The following is a 20,873-nucleotide window of genomic DNA, read 5'->3' as shown; positions in this document are numbered from 1 at the left end:
CGGATGGGTTATCATAAGGATTATGGGAATGAATCCGACTGTTAGGCGCATTCAAACTTATGATTTGGTAATTAATTTGGTAGATTTGGCATAAGGTCGTGATAGGACTTTTAGAGTGGTGGCATATGATATTTTGTTAGGCGGCCATTACTCTTAGGTTATAATGATTGCAGGTGCCTCGCTATCAACTGTCCTTTAATCCAGATCATCAAGCATCCTTGTAGACTTCAAAATTATTAGGCTGCAGAAATTTGTTTAGCTGCGGAAACTTGTCCAAGCTGCAGAAAGTTGTCCAAGCTGCGGAAAGTTGCTAATTCTACAGCTTAAGAGAAAGAAGGCTTTAGTAGATGAACTTTATTGTTTTTTTTCTTTTGAAAAGAAAATTTGAAGTGCCAACAAATTGGTTTTCACTTTAAATTTTCTGTATAAACATGCCAACAACATGTTGGTTTTCATGTTTATACAATTTTTTATTTCTTCATATTATTATATGTATATATATACATATAATTTATTTATTATATATTTTTTATTTTATTATTTTTTCCTTTTTTTTTTTTAACTTATTGAAGAACAAATTGAATGAAAATTTCTAAGGTGGAAAAGAAGAAGAATTCTTCTTGACAATCTTCAGTTCTGAATTGTCTTGAAACATTTTAACAAATTCCTCTCTTGTTAATGGTTTCTGGTAAAGCTTGAGTCGATGTCCATTTACTAATAGAGGAGTTCTTTCTTCGTCAATAGTCCTGATTCTAACTGCACCATTGTCAAAGACATTCTCAACCTCATAAGGTCCAAGCCAATGGGTTTGGAATTTCCCTTGAAAATTTTTGAATTTTGAATCAAAGAGCAATGCCCAATCTCCTGGATGAAACTTCCTTTCTTTAATGTACTTATCATGCCATCTTGACCTCTGTTGTTGCACTAAGTTGGTCCTCTGGAAGGCCTCTTGTCTGATTTCATCGAGCTCATTTAATTGTGTCATCCTTTGCTTCTGGGCTTCTGACAAGTCAAGATCTAATTGGACTGTTGTCTTATAGGTCTGGATCTGGAACTCTATTGGAAGTAAGACTTGCTTCCCATAAACAAGTTCATAGGGAGTATGTCCTGTAGTATTCCTCCATGTAGTCCTATAGGCCCATAAGGCTTTTGGAAGCTTTTCCACCCAGTCTTTCCTGTGTAGATGTATAGTCTTTGTAAGGATAGCCTCGATCACCTTATTTGTGGACTCAACTTGTCCATTGGCTTGTGGATGGTATGGAGTTGACTTCTGATGTTTTATCTTGTATTGGTCCACAAGCTTCTGCACTAGTCTAGATGTGAACTGTGTCCCTTGATCTATTACAATTTCTCTTGGAACACCAAAATGAGTAAAAATATCCTCAAAAAGAAATGAAACTTCAGTATTTTCAATAGCAAAAGGAAATGCTTTAGCGTCTACCCATTATTGACATAATCAGTACATACCAGAATATACTTCTTTTGCTTTGAAGGTGGGCTGATTGGTCCAACACAATTGAGTGCCCATTTTCAAATGGTTCGATAAGTACTTGTGGTTGCAGTGGCATCTCATTTGAAAGAGTAGGTTTGCCCATTCTCTGACAACTGTCACATCTTTTAACATATTCCTTGGTGTCCCTGAAAATGGAAGGCCAATAATATCCTAAAAGTAGGATTTTGTAAGCAGTTCTCTTGTCAGAAAAATGTCCTCCACATGGCTCATCGTGACAAGCTTTTAGTATCTCTGGTATTTCGTCCTCCCGAACACATCTTCTGATGATGAGGTTTGGTCCTGTCTTGTATAATTCCTCATTTATCCATGAATAGGATGTGCTATTGTGGACTATTCTTCTTTTTTCTCTAGGAGATAAATGAAATGGCATTTTTCCTGTGGCCAAATAGTTAGCAATATCTGCATACCAAGGTGATTTAGTAGATACTGCAAAAAGATATTCATCAGGAAATTTATCTTCTATGGGTTGATCATTGTTTTCATTTTGTATTCTAGATAGAAAATCGGCAATTGTGTTCTGTTTTCCTGGACTATCTAGAATGGTTATGTCGAATTATTGTAAAAGTAGGAGCTATCTAGTATTCTTCCATTAGTGACTGGTTTATTCATTAGGTATCTAATGACAAAATGGTCTTTGTGGAAAAAAGTTTTATAGCCAGTTATATAATGTCTGAACTTATTAATGGCATGAATTACAACTAAGAACTCCTTTTCGGTTACAATATAATTTAACTCTGCAGGGGTTAAATTTTTACTAGTATAATAAATAGCATAAGGAGTGAGATCTTTTTGTCCTAAAACAACTCCTAACGCTGAATCTGAGGCATCTGTTGAGATATGGAAAGGCAATTTCCAGTTAGGTCCTTTTAAGATGGGTGCTTCAGAAATTCTCTTTTTCAATGTTTCAAAGGCAACTTGACATTCAAAATCCCAACTGAATTCACAATCTTTGGTGAGTAATTTAAAGAGTGGGGATGCAATTTTTGTGAAGTTTTCTATAAATCTTCTATAGTATCTAGTAAAACTGAGAAAACTTCTAACATCCTTTTGACAACTTGGCACTGATAACTTAGAAATGACTTCCACCTTAGATGAGTCTACCTTAATTCCATCTCCGGAAATATGGTGACCTAAAACAATTCCCTCGTTAAACATCATGAAACATTTTTCATGGCTTAATGAGAGGTTTGTTTCTTGACATCTTATTAAGACTTTTTCTAAATTTTCTAGTGCTTCATTGAAAGAATCCCCATAGACTGTGAAATCATCCATGTACACTTCCACACAATCATGGATAAGGTTAGAGAAAATGCCGAGGACTGCCCTTTGGAATGTTGTTGGAGCATTACATAACCCAAGGGGAAGTACCCGGTAAGCATAAGTTCCCCATGAACAAGTGAACGTAGTTTTATCCTGATCTTCAGGGGCTACCTGAATCTGGTTGTATCCACTGAACCCGTCCAAGAAGGAAAAATATTTTTTTCCCGCTAAAGTATCTATAAGACCTGGTCTATGAAAGGTAACAGAAAGTGGTCCTTTAATGTTGCTTTGTTCAACTCCCTGCAATCGATGCATCCTCTCCATTTTCCATTCTTTTTAGGGACGATTACTAGGGGTGAAACCCACTGATTGTCAGATACTGGGTAGATGAAATTTACATTTAATAATTTCTGCAATTCTTCCTTAACAATTTCTTTTCGATTTGGGTTCATTTTTCGCTAAGGTTGTCTAACTGGTCTTGCATTTTGTTCAATGTAGATATGATGTATGCAAGTTTTAGGATCAATCCCTCTCATGTCAGTGTATTCCCATGAAAAAGCAGAAGAATGTTTCTGTAAAATTTCTATTAATTGTTTCTTTTTCATGTCTTCCAAGTTTTCATTGACATTCAAAGTTTTTCCTAGAAAGATTTCTATCGAGGAATTCCCAAATTTCTCCATAGACAACAATGATACTTGTTTAGAGGAGAGATATTCATTTCGACTATGCTCATAATGTGAGGAAGATTCATTATTTTCTAGTAAATTTAAAAGTTTGTCTTCCTCTTTTACTTGTTCAGTGACAAAAATAGGTTGTATATCTTCTCCATCTTCTATCCATTCTTCAGTTTCTGTATCTATTGTTGTTCTTGCAGGGGGGTATAATGTAAATTTCTTTGTAGAATTTCCATTTGAGATAAACATATCACTTGACCTACAACCAATAAAAGCATCAACTGTAGCCAACAAAGACCTTTCTAGAATTAATGGATGTCCTCCTAGATTATTCTTGGGTGTTAAGACCATGAAATCAACAAGATATTCCCAAGAATCTAAAGATACACAAACATCCTCTAACACACCATCTGGTTTAATAACAGATCTATCTGCTAATTGCAATAAGGTTGGTGTGTATTGAAGGTTAGGAATCCTAAGTGTGTCCATAACTTGTTTGCTCATTATGTTTATGGCTGCTCCTAGGTCAATTAGTGTGTTTGGTATTTCAGTTCCATTGATGTGAATTTTTACAATGGGGCTTCCTGGATCTAAATATTTTTGAATTGTTGTCTTCCCCATCATAATGTCTGCAATTTTTCTGACTAACTGAATTCTTTTTATATCTTTTCTTCTCCTCCCTGATCGTTGTGTACTTAATTCCTTAATTGTTTTTGCAAAAATTGGTATTTCTTTTATGGCTTGTAATAAAGGAATCTTAATACAAACATTTCTCAATTCATCCATCATATTGTAATCAGGCAAGATAATTTGTTTCTCTACTCCTTCATCGATTTTCAACCTTTCTGGGAAAGGTGGTTTAACTGATATCGAGGGTTGTTCTATGATAGGAGCATCTATTGGAATTTCTTCTGTTTGTTTATTTTCTTTTTGAGGGAGAGAAGTCTCCCCTTCTTCTGATTGATTTTTATGTTTTTGAAGATCAGATTTTGTTTTTTGAATGACAATAGGAGAGTTTTTTGGTAACACCCTTCCGGACCTTAATTGGACATTGTTTAGGTCTAGTGGGGTTATTACATAAGTTTGAGGATTCTGACCCTCCATGTTGTATACTGGTTGTTGTGGTATCTTATTATTAGGATTTGGAAGTGGTTGAGCGGGTAGTTGATTTGATTTTTGTGGAAATGGTAGGGAAAGTTGTGGGTTTTGATTCTGAACTGGAACTTGTGGCAATTGATTAGCTTGAGGAATTTGATTAGACGGGGGTAAGAATTGTGGTGGAAGGTAGGATGGCGAGTATTGATTATATTGAGCATAGGCTCCATAAGGATTTTGCCATCCTTGATTCCAAGGCTGTGATTGTGGTAGAGCCTAAGGCTACCAGGCTGAATTCCAATTACTTTGTGAAGACTCAGCAAATTATTGTGGTCTAAATCCTTGTGATTGATTTGGTTGGGGGTTTTGCCATGGTCCTTTGGCTATAAAGTAGAGAGGGTCTACTGGTTCTGAGATTCCTTCATGATTGAATACAGCCTTAAGACCTGGTAAGGATGGACATTCCTTTGTATCATGATTATCTGCACATATGACACAGGTTTCTATGGTTTTTGAGTCTAAGGGACACTCTCTCAGAGCATGTTTCTTCCGACATTTGGGACAGAAGATAGATAATGCAACGTTTTTAGAATTTTGCTTGTTTTGTATTTTAAGGGTGTCTATCTGTTCACTTAGGCTCCCTAAAATATCTGTTTTAAAGGTGTCAAGTAAATTTCCTATTTCTGCCCTGCTAACTGTCCCAACTGCAAATTTGTTTATTCTCGATAAGAGAGGGTCTCTAGGACTCTTTCCAACTCTTTCTTTGCCCCTTGAGATATGTACACATAAATCACAAATATCTGCAAATAGCAGTTGGGAAATGTCTCATTTTCCAGTTAGGTCAAAGAGATTGATCCATTCATTTTTAATGGCTCTGAGTAAAAGAGATTTTAAGGTTTCTTCATCCAAACTATCCATTTTCGCTCGTTTAACATTATAAACAAACCTTTCTACCAAGTCTTCATGATTCTCATCTTCTTTTTGTGTCATTTTGAAGACTTCATCTTTAAGGTTATTAGGCATACAATAATCTCTATAAGAAAGCCTCTTTCATTTGTGCCCATGCTGTTATAGAATGCACTCCCAGACTCATGAACCATTTTAATGTTGAGTCTTTTAATGTGGCAGGGAACAATTTCAACTTTTGAGCATCATGCAGATAGTCATATGATCTGCATAATACTTCAAATTCGAAGAGAAATGTCTCCAGATCTTCATTTCTTTTCCCATGGAAATTAGGAAGAATCGAGGGTGATATATTTTTCATTGTGAGGGTTGTATCTTCATCGAGAATAGGGAATCCTGAAGGATCTTGATTTCCCCTGCCTCTACCCTCTCCTCTACCTCTATCTCTTCCTCTTCCTCTACCTCCAATCCTATCTTCTTCGCCATGGACATTGTGTACTTCTCCTTCCCCTTCTTCAGCCATGATAGATTCTTCGGAGCTAAGATAGTGTTCTTCTAATCTTTTTGGTTCCTCTATCAATGGTTGTTCAGAATAAGTTTCCAATTCCTCTTCTTCACTAGGAATTTTTAATTTTTGTCCCACAATTTGTTCAATAATTGGGGATAGAAAATTTACTCCTGTGGTTGGGGATGTAGGATTTTCTTCAATTACAACTTCAGTAGAAGAAGGAATTTCTAATTCTTGTCCCACAATTTGTTCACTAGTGGGGGATAGAAAGATTACTCCTGTGGTTGGGGATGTAGGATTTTCTTCAATTACAGCTTCAGTAGAAGAAGTAGGTGAAGTTCTAGATTGAATTTTTGATCTTGAGACTTCAAGAAGTCTTTGTCGACCTCTAAATGGAATTCGGGTTTGAGTAGGTGGTGTGGAATCTCGAAATCATGGCGAGGTGAGTGGATTTGTGGGAATTAAACTTCTTCCTCGTCCTACAAATCTACCCCTAGAGTCTTTATCCCTACGCATGTCATGTTTTAAATTAATGATGGTTTTTTTATTTTACTTCTAATTGTACTTCCCCGACAACGACACCAAAATGTTTGGTCAATTCAATGTCCTTGAATTGTCAATCATAAATTGTCAACCAGGGTGCGTAGACTGATGAAGTACAGGTGCACAATATGTGCTTAGAAGTTATTTATTAGGTCGTTATGTATTTGTTAAGATCTAAACTTGAGATGGAGGTGGTGTTTGTCAATTATATTAGTGTCGTAATTCTTAGGGATGTTGGTTAAGTTTCCTAGGAATTAATTTCTATCCAATTAGTTTGTAGATGATGTGAGAATGGTTCTACTTGTATTATATTGTTTTGGGATTTTTGATCTTAGATCTTTATGTTGCAGCTTCTAATTCTCTAAGTATGAAAAGAAACCTATTCTATCAGCTATGAAGGAATACTGTTGAACTTGATTGTTTAGGAGAGGTCTTCTCACTTATTCAATTTCTGCTCAAACAAAGTAACCCATGCAACATCTATATTGTGAATTGAACACACTTAAATTATGCTGGATAATAAGCAAAGGAAAGAACTGTGCAGTACCAGGTATAAAGCAAATTAGATAACAGTCTAAGCTAGGTATAAAGAAAATTAAAGTTCTTATGCAGATAACAATTCGTTAGTGAGATCATTATGCAGCATTATCACACAAAATAGAGCAATTGAAGAATTAAAGGAAATCAGATTGTAATTGATCAAAACCTGCCACTGTTTGTAGGGGCCCTCCATCGCCAGATCTTGAGCAGCGCAGAGCATAGAGGCAACAGGCGAGGAGGCACAATGTAGAGTTTCAGCAGCGCAGTGGCTTTAGACGAGGGCATGGAACTAGTAGTAGTTAGGATTTCAGCATCGAGGTGTATACACTGGATACTTGTTCAGTTTTGTGTGTTTTCAGTCGCTTCTCTCAACAACTGAGTTGCAGTACCGATGCAGTGTTAGCAGTGGCAGTGCTAGTAGCATAGCAGATGAAACATTTGAGAGGGAGTTGTAGTTCAGATGTAGCATTGGAAGTGGCAGTGACAAAGACAACAGTACAGTAGCAACAACAACGCAGTAGTTGGTGGACAACATGTCAGGCATCAACAACGCAGAGGACGATGCATCAGAGTTAGAGAAGTATGTAGTAGCAGTGTTTTGCTAGAGCACATTCCTCGCTAAGAGGGAGTGTTGATTTGGGGTAGCATCGGATGTGCTCTAAGCCTCAAATTTTGCAGGTAGGCTTGGGCACATGCATTCCAAAGAACCCAGAAAGCGTTTTGGGAAATCCCACCCATAAATTGATTTTATTAAAATAATTAATATTTTTAATGGGGTACCTAAGTCTAAACTTAAGAAAATTGAAATATTAATGGGTATTAATCTAATAAGGGATGAAACTTCTAGAAAAAGACACAGATCAAGCCAAAATGTTCTGAGCCTTTTATTATGATTTAATCTAGATTGTTGGTTGTCCAACAGGAAGATATAAGAAGGGGCTTGAGGGTCATTTGGAAAACACATTGAGAGGTCAAGGAAATCGATTTTTCTGAAGCGAGAAGTTCTCAGGTGGAAAAATTGATTGAAGAGATTTCTTGCAATAGAGGGGCAGTGAGAATCCAGATGAAGGAATTTCTGGAGAGTACGGGGCAGAGGGAGGACAAAAAGACATCCAGAGGAAGGCTAATGCCGTCCCACATAGTGCTGATGCAAAGGCAATGTAGTCCTTAAGGGGAAGTCAAGTTTCCTGCAGAGGGAAGTCGAGTTTCAGTTGTCAGAACCCAGGGTGAGTCTGGGAGGCAGAAGTTCGATTTTCTCAGCTAGTAGAGGATCCGGAAGAGGGGCAGCGTAATACCCAGGAGGGGTGATGCAGAAACTGCCGGAAGTGACGCAGTTCTGCATAGAGGCCACGCAGAGGGTGACACAGAGCCTCCAGTTCAGCAAGATCAGTCACTGATTCTCCCAGTGACAGGGTGAGATCATTTCACCAGCCTTTTGTTCAATATTCTCTTTGTATAGGATTTCTAGTTGAGCATCCTAGAATTGTACTCAGATTTTCTCTTGCATAATAATAAAACCCTCAGAGCTGCTGCATCGGTTTATCTGCATTGGGTTTTTCCGGGGACTATTGTCCAAAAATCACTGTCATATGTGTTTCTATTTTCCTTGCTCAGTTTCTATGTTTCAGAATCATATTTAATTTGGTGTAGGCTGCTTCAGGTATTTACTTCAATGTTTCAAGAAGAAATATGAAATAAGCTTGTAATGTAATTTATAATCTAGGTAAAGTAGATTTAGTTGGTTGTAGTAGGATTCCTGAGATTGTTAGATCTAGGAATTTTCACAGATTCCTGGTGGATTTGTGCCCCATGTTCAGTCATCTTGGAGCAGCAAGGAGACTGTTAGAAGGCAGAGCTTTGAAGACCTTATGAACGATGAGTTTGATGATGCAAGAGCACTGTTAGAAGGCAGATTAATTGGGCCTATGTTTAATGATCCTTGGAGCAACATAGATCATTGATAGAAGGTAGTTTGATAAGCCGATTGTGCAAGAGAATCTGAAGGTGCAAACTTCCTTGTGAGTAGTAGAGGCAGAGGTATTGGAGCAACATATTCTCTGCAAGTATAGGTGGCAAAGGACCTGTCAGGTGTTCAAGACAAGTGGACTAAAAGGGTTGGTGTAAGCGCTTCTTCAACAAGTAAGTCAAGTTTGTTCTTGTTCTTGGGCAAATTGATTGTCATGTGTTGTTGACATCAAGCCCTAGTTTTCCTTGTATCAGGGCTAATTGTAAGGGCCATGATCCTTGGTACGGGAGCCCTATGTTTGTTGTATTAAAGTTGTAATACAAGCAAGTTCTGGATTGCAAACATTTTTGTGTACTTCATTGATTCAATGCTGTATATTTTCCATTGTGCAAAGTGCTTGCTGTTGTGGCATTTTAATGTGTTTGTGATCATGTTTTAGACATAGACTTGATAATAAAGTGTAAAGGAAAAATCAACATGGTATCAAAGCTACTTTGAAGGGACAGCTGAATCAGAGTGTGCACAACGTACAACTCAAGACAAAGTTGGTTGCCTTGTTGTTGAAGGACTAGCAGCATGGCGAAGTTGGCTACTAGTCTGAGGTACGAGGATAGGTTGGATGGGTTGTCGAACTATAGCCCTTGGAAGGAAAAGATTAGGCTGGTCTTGTTGGTGAAAAAGATTTGGGAATGCATTGACAAGGAGATTAAAAAGCCAACAAACCCTAAGGTGTTAGAATTATTTGAGGAGTTGGATGTAAAGGCTAAGCTGATCATCCTAGATGGTGTTAAAGATCACTTGATACCTCATCTAACTGGGAAGAACACTGCACATGAGATGTGGAAGGCTCTTTAGGACTTTTTCTAGAATAAGAATAAGAACCAGTTGTTGGTGTTGAGAGATAAGTTCAAGAACACCAAGATGTTGAATGGCGAAGGTGTGGCTCTGTATCTGACAAGGATTTCTCAAGTTTGTGATGAGCTAGCTGCCACTTGAGCTAATGTTCTAGATTTTGAGTTAGTGAGGATGGCTTTGAAGGGCTTTACCGAGGAATGGAAGCCAATAATCAAAAGGATTGTTGCTCGAGATAAGCTACCAGATTGAAAAGGTTACGGGACAACTTCATCCAAGAGGAATTGCAGGATGAGGATATTTGTATGAAGAGGAAGTCTATTGAAGATAATGTGGCTCTTGTAGGTAGGATGAAGGGAAAAGCGAAGAAGGACTTGAGCGAGTTGAAGTGTTATGTGGCGAGTATGGTCTTTATGCGAGCAAGTGTTCATGGAAGAAGAAGGGAGATAATGAGAAGAGGAGGGAGATAGCTGGGGTTGGTACATCTTCAGGTGAGCTGGTTGACTTCTCAAGAAGATCAGAGGAGGACTTTGATCTGATTTCTCATTTATCCGAGGGTACCATTGACGAGTATGCATGGTACATGGATAGCGGTGCGTCAAAGCATATGATAGTTTCTCGTGAAGGTTTTGAGACTCTAACTGAATGGGACTCGAAGTTGCACATGGAAGTTGCACATGGAAGAGTTAGAAAGCTGTTTGAGAGTTAATTGTTGTGCTATTCAAGATTGAGTCGGGTGGGATGCTATGAGTTCAAGATGTATTGTGGGTACCGAAGCTCAGGTACAACATGTTGTCTATCTCAGTGATCGAGGCGAAGGGGTTTAAGGTGATATTTTGAGATGGGAAAACGATGCTCAAGCCCAAAGGCTCTAACTTTGTTGGAGCTATCATTGGATTTAGGGAGCATGGTCTATATCGGTTGATGGGCCTATAGATCAAGGGAAGAAGTAGGTTCCTAAGATTCAGAGGGAGTCAAGTTTGAGCAGGAGTTTGCAAGTTCAGAGGGAGAATCTGCAACCCAAGAAGAGCGCATGGTCAGTGGGGAGTAAGGAGACTTTTACTGCTGGCAAGAAGAAACTGTGGGATGGGCTGAAGGCCTATCATGAGAGGAAGAAGCAGGAAGATTTTGGAAGTAGGGACATTACTGAGGATAGTGTGGTTCATTCTACAGGGTATGCTGCAGTGGTGGATGCTAGAGATTGGGCTAGTGTGGCTGACGAGTTACTTCCAAGTAGTGGAAGTACCTCCCTAGGTAAGAGGAAGTGTTGAAATGTGTAACTTGGGAGGTACTCCCACAATGTACCCAAGCAGTGGGCTTTATACCCAAAGTTGTGGGTGAATGACCCAAGTGAAAAATATTTTTTCTTAATTGGATAGATGAGGGGTGTGAAAATTCCAAACTGGAACCCTATTACAGCAACTGGAAATTATTCTCCTAATTGTTAATTAAATTTAACAATTTATTTGTTGTTTGTTACGACAAATACTAAATAAATCACACTGCAACCTATAAAACTGTGGAAGAATAAATGCTGGAAGAAATGCTAGCGCACACATAAAATAACACAATTATTTTGGACAAAATTCCCTGGAAAAACCCAACTTGGGAAAACTGGTGCAACAGATGATGGTTTTAATATTACATAGCAGTGAAAAATATGAGCAATTTGGATGCCTGTAACTGGCAATCCACAACAAGAAAATATAGGCAAAATATTGAAGGGAATTTCCCTTCTCCCACAGACAATCTCTGGCACGACTTGCCTTCAGCAAACTGGCATTCCAAAACCCATTGTGAGCCCTTCTGCGCTGCCTCTGCGTTGTCTCCCACACATGTGGCTCGAAACTGCCTCTGATGAATTCGTTCTGCTTCCAGCTGCTGAGGAAATCGTCTCTCCGACCTTTTGGAACCTCTGGCCGACCTCTGGAATTGAGAACGATTTTTCTCACCAGTAAATTGCTCTGCCCTATTACACAAAGCCTCTGTGCTGCCTCGTTGGGTTAACTCGGCCCTCTTGCTACTGCCTCTCCGGATCTGGAAATATTTCCTCCAAACTCAATGCCTCTGCCCCTCTCACACTGCTTCAATCTCTACATTGACTGCTGCTATTCTGGAAACTGATCTGCTTAGAAATCAAACCTCTCAAGTGTTTTCTCCATCACCACATCGATCTCCTCTTATAATCCTCTGTTGGAGCACCAATGACCAAGATTAAAACTTAATCAATGGCTAGGATCATCTTTGGATCAATCCATGTGAGTTTCTAGATGATTCTTGCCTTGACTTAATTAATACTAATTAATTAACCATATTCCCTAAGTTTAGACTTAGGAAATATTTAAAAACTAGCTAATAATCTAATTAAGTCATTTCTAGAAACAGTTTCTGGGTTTTGGAGATCTCATGTATTCTAGTCTCTCCACAAAATTTCAAGGCTAGAACACATCTGATGCTACAAAAACTAACACTCCCTCTTAGTGAGGAATGTGTTCTAGTGCTACTGCACACCCTGTCTCTTTATCATCTCCTGTCACTCTACAGATGTCTGGCCATACTTCCCACCAACCACTAGGCAAATCTGATATACGCTGCATCTATGCTGCTGCTGACCTTGCTGAACTGTTGTCAACACTGCATTTGCACTGCAACTTTCTCTTATCTGTTACTGCTGCAACTGCAACATCTGCAACTGAAAAGCATCCAAAATACCTAAACAACTCTGATCAGTATAATGCATCTGTTACCCGAGTCTCTGACTGCAACTAGTATCTGCACTCTCATTGAATACTCTGTGTTGCTGTTGACTCTGCATTGTGCTGATTGCACTGTTGCGAACTCTGCACTGTGCTCCCCAGCATCTGGCTGCTACTAGTCTCTGCAACTGTCACTCTAGCATCTGACTGCATCAACTGTCACTGATCCATTCTGCTATTGTATACTATGGGCCCCCATAGCCAGGTATTGATCCATGAGGTGGACTCCTCAAGGATCCTGCCCATCTGTAGTGCTCTGGGGCTACAACTACAAATCACCCCACCTCACTCCCAGAGGTATGTCAACAATCATAGCGAAGTCTTCCTCCAACCTGGAGGATAGCTTATCGATCTCAGCATGTGCTGCAACCTGGTCTTGCTTCTCCTCCTTGTCCTTCTTTCTGAGAGGACACTGGGTACTGTAGTGACCGAGTTCACCACACCTGAAGCACTTGACCTTCGACAAGTCTTTCTTCTTCTTCCTCTGCTCTCCCTGTCCTTGATTGGGACCCTTAGATGCGAGGGCCACATTCTCCTCCTCCTTCACCTGCTTCTGTCCGTTGTTGCTGCCACTGATGGAGCTATTTAGAAGAGCTCTTCTCAATTCCTCCTACTACAAGTTAGCTCACATCCTATCCCAATATGGTAGCTTGCCTTTGCCCAATATGCTTTGGACAAAGACTTGCCAGTCCTCGGAGATACTGTTGAGTGCCAATCTCACAAGCTTTGTGGGTTGAGGCGTTGTCCCAACAACTGACAACTGGTCCCGGACCTCTTGAATCCTAGTGAGGAAGGTGTCTATGCCTTACCCCTTCCGCATCTGGATGAGCCTCAGCTTCTCCTCGAGGTACATCTTCCGTTGCTTAGAAGTACCCTGATACAACGTGGCGAGAGCATCCCACATTTGTTTTGTAGTATCTTCGCTAGCTATATGTGAAACAACATGATCCTAGACTCCATCTATGATCAATCATTTCGCCGTGCCATCTCCTTTTTGTACTCCATCAACTGATCTGCATTTGGGGAGCTGCTACCACTGCATCAATATATGTTTTCAGGCCAAACTCATCTAGAAGGAAGGACATCCTTGCCTTCTAGATGACATAGTTGGAAGCCCCATCCAACCTGTCCTGATCATGAAACCCAACAGTGGTCATCTCAACAAAATGTTGAAAATATCCTCTTTCCTTCTGCTCAGCTGCTATTTGCACTCCCTTCTGGAGTGAGAAGATCTGCTCACAACGACTATTGATTTGCAAGGAAAAATCGAACTTCTTGAGACTAGAAGTTCCCCGAGGAAAATTTTCCCTCCGTGTGCTCTTCTTCCTTCCACCTGACACTGGCTTTGCTCTAGCATACTGCTGCAAAACTTCTGCGTCCAGCTAGAGATCTGCTCAACAAAAAAATCTAAGCTGCTCCCTCTGCCTCTGGAATCACTCAATCTGGAAAGATCGAATTTTTCTGCCCCACTCAGAAAAATCGAACCTCCACAAGTAATTCGGCCTCCTGGCAGAATGACTACGCTGCCCTTGGGAATTTCGGCTTGCTGCCCACAATGAGTAGTGAAATTCCTTCTCTCTTCGCCTTTGAGCTCTTCAACTGATCAATTGTGCTATGATACCATGTGAAAATTCCAAACTGGAACCCTATTGCAGCAACTGGAAATTATTCTCCTAATTGTTAATTTAATTTAACAATTTATTTGTTGTTTGCTACGACAAATACTGAATAAATCACACTGCAACCTTCACAAATAAAATTGCGAAAGAATAAACGCTGGAAGAAATGCTAGTGCACACATAAAATAACATAATTATTTTGGACAAAAGTCCTCGGAAAAACCCAACTTGGGAAAACCAGTGTAGCAGATGAGGGTTTTAATATTATGCAGCAGTGAAAAATATGAGTACAATCTAGATGCTTGAAACTAGCAATCCACAACAAGAAAATCTGGGCAAAATACTGAAGGGAATTTCCCTTCTCCCACAGGCAATCTCTGGCACGACTTGCCTTCAGCAAACTGGTCGTCCAAAACCTAGCGTGAGCCCTTCTGCGCTGCCTTTGTGCTGTCTCCCACACGTATGGCTCGAAACTGCCTCTGATGAAGTCGTTTTGCGTCCGACTGCTGAGGAAATCGTCTCTCGGTCTTTTGGAACCTCTGCCCGACCTCTGGAATTGAGAATGATTTTTCTCACTAGCAAATCGATCTGCTTTGCTGAAGTTACTGCGCAGAGCCTTTGCGCTGGGTCTCTGGGATAACTCGGCCCTCTTGCTACTGCCTCTTCGGATCTGGAAATCTTTCCTCCAGACTCACTGTCTCTGCCCCTCTCACACTACTTCGATCTCTAGCTCTCTCTCTCGCAACTGACTGTTGCTACTCTAGAAATCGAACCTCTCAAGTGTTTTTGTAGAACCGTGACTACAAATTTCAACTAGACAAGAATCAAAATTTAAAATTTAAATTTGCAGAAGAATACTTGGAATCAATTGAAGGTGTTTGAGACTGGTTGTTCCCGCTGTTGTAGTTACCAAATGTCTGCAATTGCTTACTACACAACCATATTCTTATGTCAATTTACCACATAAGGATGATATAGTGTGGCAAAGTATTTAATTTGCTGACATCTCTATCATAACAAGACTGTCCAAGATAAACACATACCAATCTTCTAATTCCACTAGAGGTGCTTAATTTCTACCTTAACTTCAGTGGAGGAGCATTCAACAATCATTTCATTGTCCAACCCTTCTTATTGGTTTTAATCTCTCTTATTGGTTTTAATCTCTCGATATTTATAATCTAACTAAATACCAGTAAAAATATAAGTAAATATACGCACACAAAATTGAGTTATACAAATATACTCATTGAATATATTGCATGCTACCCACCTATAAATACTCAAAGGGCAATTTTCGCATCACTGAGGCCGAGTCGATGAAATGCCCTATTTTTACAAAGTCAGTGTCTGCCTTGTCTATTAATGGAAAATATGCATGTCTTTTGCTTGCAAATCCTCGTAGAAGGTATCATTGCAAATACGTGCCATGCCAAAATTATTTGGTGTAAGTGATCGATTCACTGAACCGCCACTTTGCTAGTAATGCGTGATTTGAATGAGGCGAGTGTACAATGGCCTCTTTTCGTTATTTCTAGACCAACGCATGGTCATTGCTCATTTTTTTTTTGAGGTGGTTCGGCCGACAATGGGGAAAAGGGGAAAATTTTATGAAGTGACGCAGGGAATGAGGTAAGCTCGACACAATGCACTAGTGCCGTTACACCACAACTCAGAGAGTGGACACTCTCTCCTACTAGGTGGAAGTCTTAGACTGTCATTGGACATATACCAGACAAGAGTTGGGTAATCAACCACGACTGTGGCGTCACTCACTCCACCCTACGAGTACCGAAGACTGCCCTCCCATAGTCGTAAGGCCAATGACATAATGTAATAATAAAATTCGTTTTGGGAAGTTCCTTGGAACTCGGAGAATACCATAATAAATCTTGAGGGGTGGAGAAAATATGAGACCAGAAAATCACAGAAAAGATTAAAGAGAGGCCCTCATATCCACAGAGTTTGAAACCAAGCTCTGATACCAGAATGTAGAACCCTAACTACAAATTTCAACTAGACAGGAATCAAAATTTAAAATTAAAATTTGCAAAAGAATACTTGGAATCAGTTGAAGGTGTTTTAGACTATGGTTGTTCCCGTTGCTGTAGTTACCATCCTCCGTTTACCTCCTAGCCTATTTGGGGTCTACCTGTACGGTCCCCAGATCCAAAAGACAAATCTTTTGGCCCCCGTGCCCAAAATTCCAAGAACAATCAAGCTCAATCTTTGTAATTCTGTTAGAAATTCCTGTCTCTTCCCAAAATCTCCTATGGTTTCACATAATTCTCTCTTTCAAAAAAATGAACTCCTCCTTCCTGAAATGCCTTTCCCATCTTATATAGAATCTTGCTCTGCCTCCAAATAGTGACTCCCTGTTCGAGGTTCCTCCAGTGAGGGGATAAGGTGATAAACTTTAGCTGAAGTCTAAGCAGGCATCTGCCACCTGCGTTAACGGTTGACAACAAATTCCTTTTAATGTAAAACATTTATACCTTTATTGTATTCGTTGTTTATTTTATGATTCCTTTTGACTTTATATTATTTTCCCTCTTGAGTCTTGACTTTATATATATTATGGATTCTTTTAAGTTTTTATAGGTTGTAGATTTTATATTCTCCTTTTAGTTTATATAAAATTTAATATATATATATATATATAATTCCTTTATATATTATGTATTGTATTCCCTTGCTATTTGTATAACATGTATTATATTTAATTTATTTTTGCACCATATATATATTATATTCCCTTTTATTTTGTGCAATACATTGTCTTTCCTTTCTATCTCGTATAGTTATATATATTATAATAGTGGTACATACATTAAGTACCTCACTCAATATAATTAATATTTATGTGCGTTAGGTATTCACTAAGAATTTTCAATAATTAATTCGTTTATCTTTTCTTGACAATTTTCATAATGTATTAATATGTATACTAGCGCAGTGCATGCGATGCATGCATATGTAGCTATCATATGCATGTTTCATATACATGCTAATATTCTTATGCTGCCTATAATTTGAGATGGCCATTATAGTTTTCTCCACCAACACATCGATTTCCTCTTATAATCCTCTATTGGAGCACCAACGACCAAGATTAAAACTTAATCAATGGCTAGGATTATCTCTGGATCGATCCGTGTGAGTTTCTAGATGATTCTCGCCTTGACTTAATTAACACAGATTAATTAACCATATTCCCTAAGTTTAGACTTAGGAAATATTTAAAAATTGGTTAATTAGCTAGAACACATCTGATGCTACAAAAACTAACAAGGGGCACCCTTGAAGGAATAAAGGGCACTTAGAGCTACAATGGAGTGGGTGAAAGCAACTGAAAGAAGTTTTATTCCTTATGATAATGGTATTTAAGCATGTTGGCTTAGGTCGGCTTGAATTAAGAGACGTGACCCTTGGTGAAAAGTGCCTCCACCAAGAACAATATAAGTTGGAGTAAAGATGGAGTTTGTTTGGCATCCAAGTGAGCATCTTTTCTCAAGTGATATATGCCCAAAGAAGTGTGAGTTACCTTAGTGAGCCGCAAAATTTAAGGAGGGACGAGGTGGAGCTGTTATGGTCTATCATATGTCTGTTTGAAGACTGGGTTTTGCCTTGGTAAGCGGACGTCTATCTCTGTGTTTATTCGTGCCCTTGAGAAGGTCTGTTTGTGTAGGATTGAGGTAGCTGTTCTGTGTTAGTTTGTGCCCTAGTTAGGGCTCCTTCTATGATACGCTGCCTTTGATAAGTCTGTCCTAAAATCTTTGTTATATCCGCTCAAGATCTGTGCATGAAAGGGAAGGGCTGAGACCCTAAGGAGGTGAGACTAAGCCTGTCTTATCTCTGTGATAAGGGCCACAAAATCTCGGGATACCAGCGCACTGTTTCTGAGTGTTGTCTGTTCCTAAAGTGGGCTGCATCCAGCCTCAAGGTATGTACAGAAATGCGAGTTAGTGGACAGAGAGTAAGGGCTGGTACAATGAGGGAAGAAGGACTAGTGAAGGGCTAAATGTTGGAGAAGAGTGTTGAAGGCGATGTATCGAAGTATGTCCTTGAATGGGTGACTGGACAATAGTGTTGTAGAGCTGATATACAGTGGTATAGGAGCAGCTAATCACTGTATTTGTGCCCCAAGTTCAGTCATCTTGGAGCAGCAAGGGGACTGTTAGAAGGCAGAGCTTTGAAGACCTTATGAACAGTGAGTTTGATGATGCAAGAACATTGTTAGAAGGCAAATTGATTGGGCCTATGTTCAGTGATCCTTGGAGCAACATAGATCATTGATAGAAGGCAGTTTGATAAGCCGATCGTGCAAGATAATCTGAAGGTGCAGACTTCCTTGTGAGCAACAGAGGTAGAGGTATTGGAGCAACATGTTCTCTGCAAGTATGGGTGGCAAAGTGTAAAGTTTTGTAGATGTTCTATGCTAAGAGCAATTTCACTTTTCTCACAGCAATCATACAAGTAGATAAGCAAAATGCAGATAGAACATATAAGCAGATCTTACAGAAGACAAATCAGAAACAAGAAAAATGTATGTGTTCGTTTCGGCGGTCAACAGGATGCTTCAACCAGCAAAGTCTCCTTTGGTCAGCCAGCCCAGCATGTGTCACAACAACCCTCCAACCAGTCGATGAGTCAACCCAAGTCAGTTCTACAAAAGTCAACGCTGTCCTGAAACTTCTACGAAACCCTAGCAGCAGAAACCCTCTTCGTCCTTCCCACGTGTGGCTGAAATTCGTCCTCCAGGTAGCTCGTACTTTTAGGATGAGAGAGGAAGATGTGAGTTGTGTTGTGTTCAAATTCTCTCCAACTTTTCCTGTATATATATCCATCAATGAGGGTGTGTGACACATCTGTTGGGCATGTGAGCCTACATTACAAAACTGGCTGACCTTGCACATATAATTTATTAAAAATAATAAATTCAAAATATAAGTTCTGCTCATCGGATTAAGACTATTTTTATATGGATTTTACACCTCTCAGAAAGAGGAATCCAACAAAAATATCAGCCTCTTAATCTGAGCATCAGAACATGGAGTTTGGACCTAGTTGTCCAATTTTAACACTCCCTCTCAACTAGGGAGAACTCCATCTATTAGTGCAATTAACATCGTGAGTCATCCCGCCGAAACTTGCTTTGCTGGCTTCTTTATTTCAGAACAGAAGTGGGTCAGTCACAAAGACATCATTCCCCGACTGACATAATCAGTCCAGAGGTCCCAGACCTCACAAATCTTGATCCTAGATCAAGTGGTTGGACCATGCCATCCTAGATAGAGAGTACGGCAATCTCTGATGCGTCCATCAGTCTTTGCTAATAGTCTCTAGCTTTTCCACACCTCATTGGCCAAATGAGAGGTACTTCCCATGAGCCCTGAACTCAATGGGTAGGATGCATACGGGGCACAGATTAAATGAGTGGCGAACCAGCTCAATAATCACAAGGGTGGGGCAGAAGCATTATGAGTGCTTATAGCTCCGAGAAGCTATCCCCAAAGCCCCCCAGAGCTCCCAGAGCTCATCGTCCAACAGGACCCACATCATAGGGTCTTTCCACGACACCAAGACTCTCACGGAAGGTTAGGAACTTGACCTTCCCCAGGGGCTTAGTGAGAATATCCGCGACCTGCTCATCAGTTCCTATATGATCGAGCCTTACGGCGCCTCGCTGTACCATATCCCGGATAAAGTGGTACCAGATATCAATATGCTTGGATCGGTCGTGGAACACAGGATTCTCAGTCATACGAATCCCACTCTGATTATCACAGAGTATTACAGTGGTATCTAGCACATGTTGGAACAGCTCACTAAAGAGCTTCCTCAACCAAACTGCTTCACAACAGGCCATACTAGCAGCAATGTATTCGGCCTCCGCGGTGCTCAAAGCCATCGACTTCTGCTTCCTGCTCATCCATGAGATCGAAGCAGAACCAAGATTGAAACAACATCCAGATGTGCTCTTACGATCCACCACACTGCCAGCCCAATCGGCATCAGAATATCCCCGGAGTATCACACTCCCGGCAGTGTATCTCAGCCCATGGTTTATCGTGCCCCGAAGATATCTCAAAAGGTTCTTGGCACCAACCCAGTGAAAATGATGAGGCTCAACCATCTGTTGACTCAAAGTATTCACTGCAAAACATATGTCCGGACGGGTGTTCACTAAGAACATCAAAGCTCCTATGAGTTGACGATACTCAGTAGGATTGGCCAAGATAGGCCCAGCAGCGCTGCCACTCAACTTCTTAAAGTTGAGTTCCATTGGTGTCGACACGGACTTACAGTCCACCATCCCAAATCTTTCCAGAAGCTTCACAATATACTTTCCTTGAGAAAGGAAAATCTCTCCAGGTCTCTGCCAGACCTCCAGGCCTAGGAAATAGTGCATCAGTCCTAGGTCTTTCATCTCGAACTCAGCAGCAAGCTCCCTCTTACATTGATGAATGAGAGGGTCATCACCTGTCAGGAAGAGGTCGTCCACATACAGCACTAGAATGAGAGGCTTTCCTTCCTCAACCTTAAAGTAAAGGTTTGGATCAGCATTGCTTCGAGTGAAGCCCAACTTCATCAAGTAACTATCCATCCTCTCATACCAAGCTCTGGGTGCTTGCTTTAAC

General features: G+C 40.0%; 1 protein-coding gene across 1 annotated transcript in view; it reads left to right on the top strand.

Moving 5' to 3' along the window:
- Positions 1 to 20,873, top strand: part of LOC149207741 (uncharacterized) — a 247,421-nt gene that overhangs the window by 113,671 nt on the left and 112,877 nt on the right. The window lies entirely within an intron of this gene.

The sequence above is a fragment of the Pinus tabuliformis genome, chromosome 1_2 (assembly GCF_031772625.1).
Source record: "Pinus tabuliformis cultivar Carrire ecotype Pingquan chromosome 1_2, CPIR1, whole genome shotgun sequence".
Classification (NCBI taxonomy): domain Eukaryota; kingdom Viridiplantae; phylum Streptophyta; class Pinopsida; order Pinales; family Pinaceae; genus Pinus; species Pinus tabuliformis.
The sequence above is the reverse complement of the archived record's forward strand: the minus strand, read 5'-3'. Positions and strand labels throughout refer to the sequence as shown.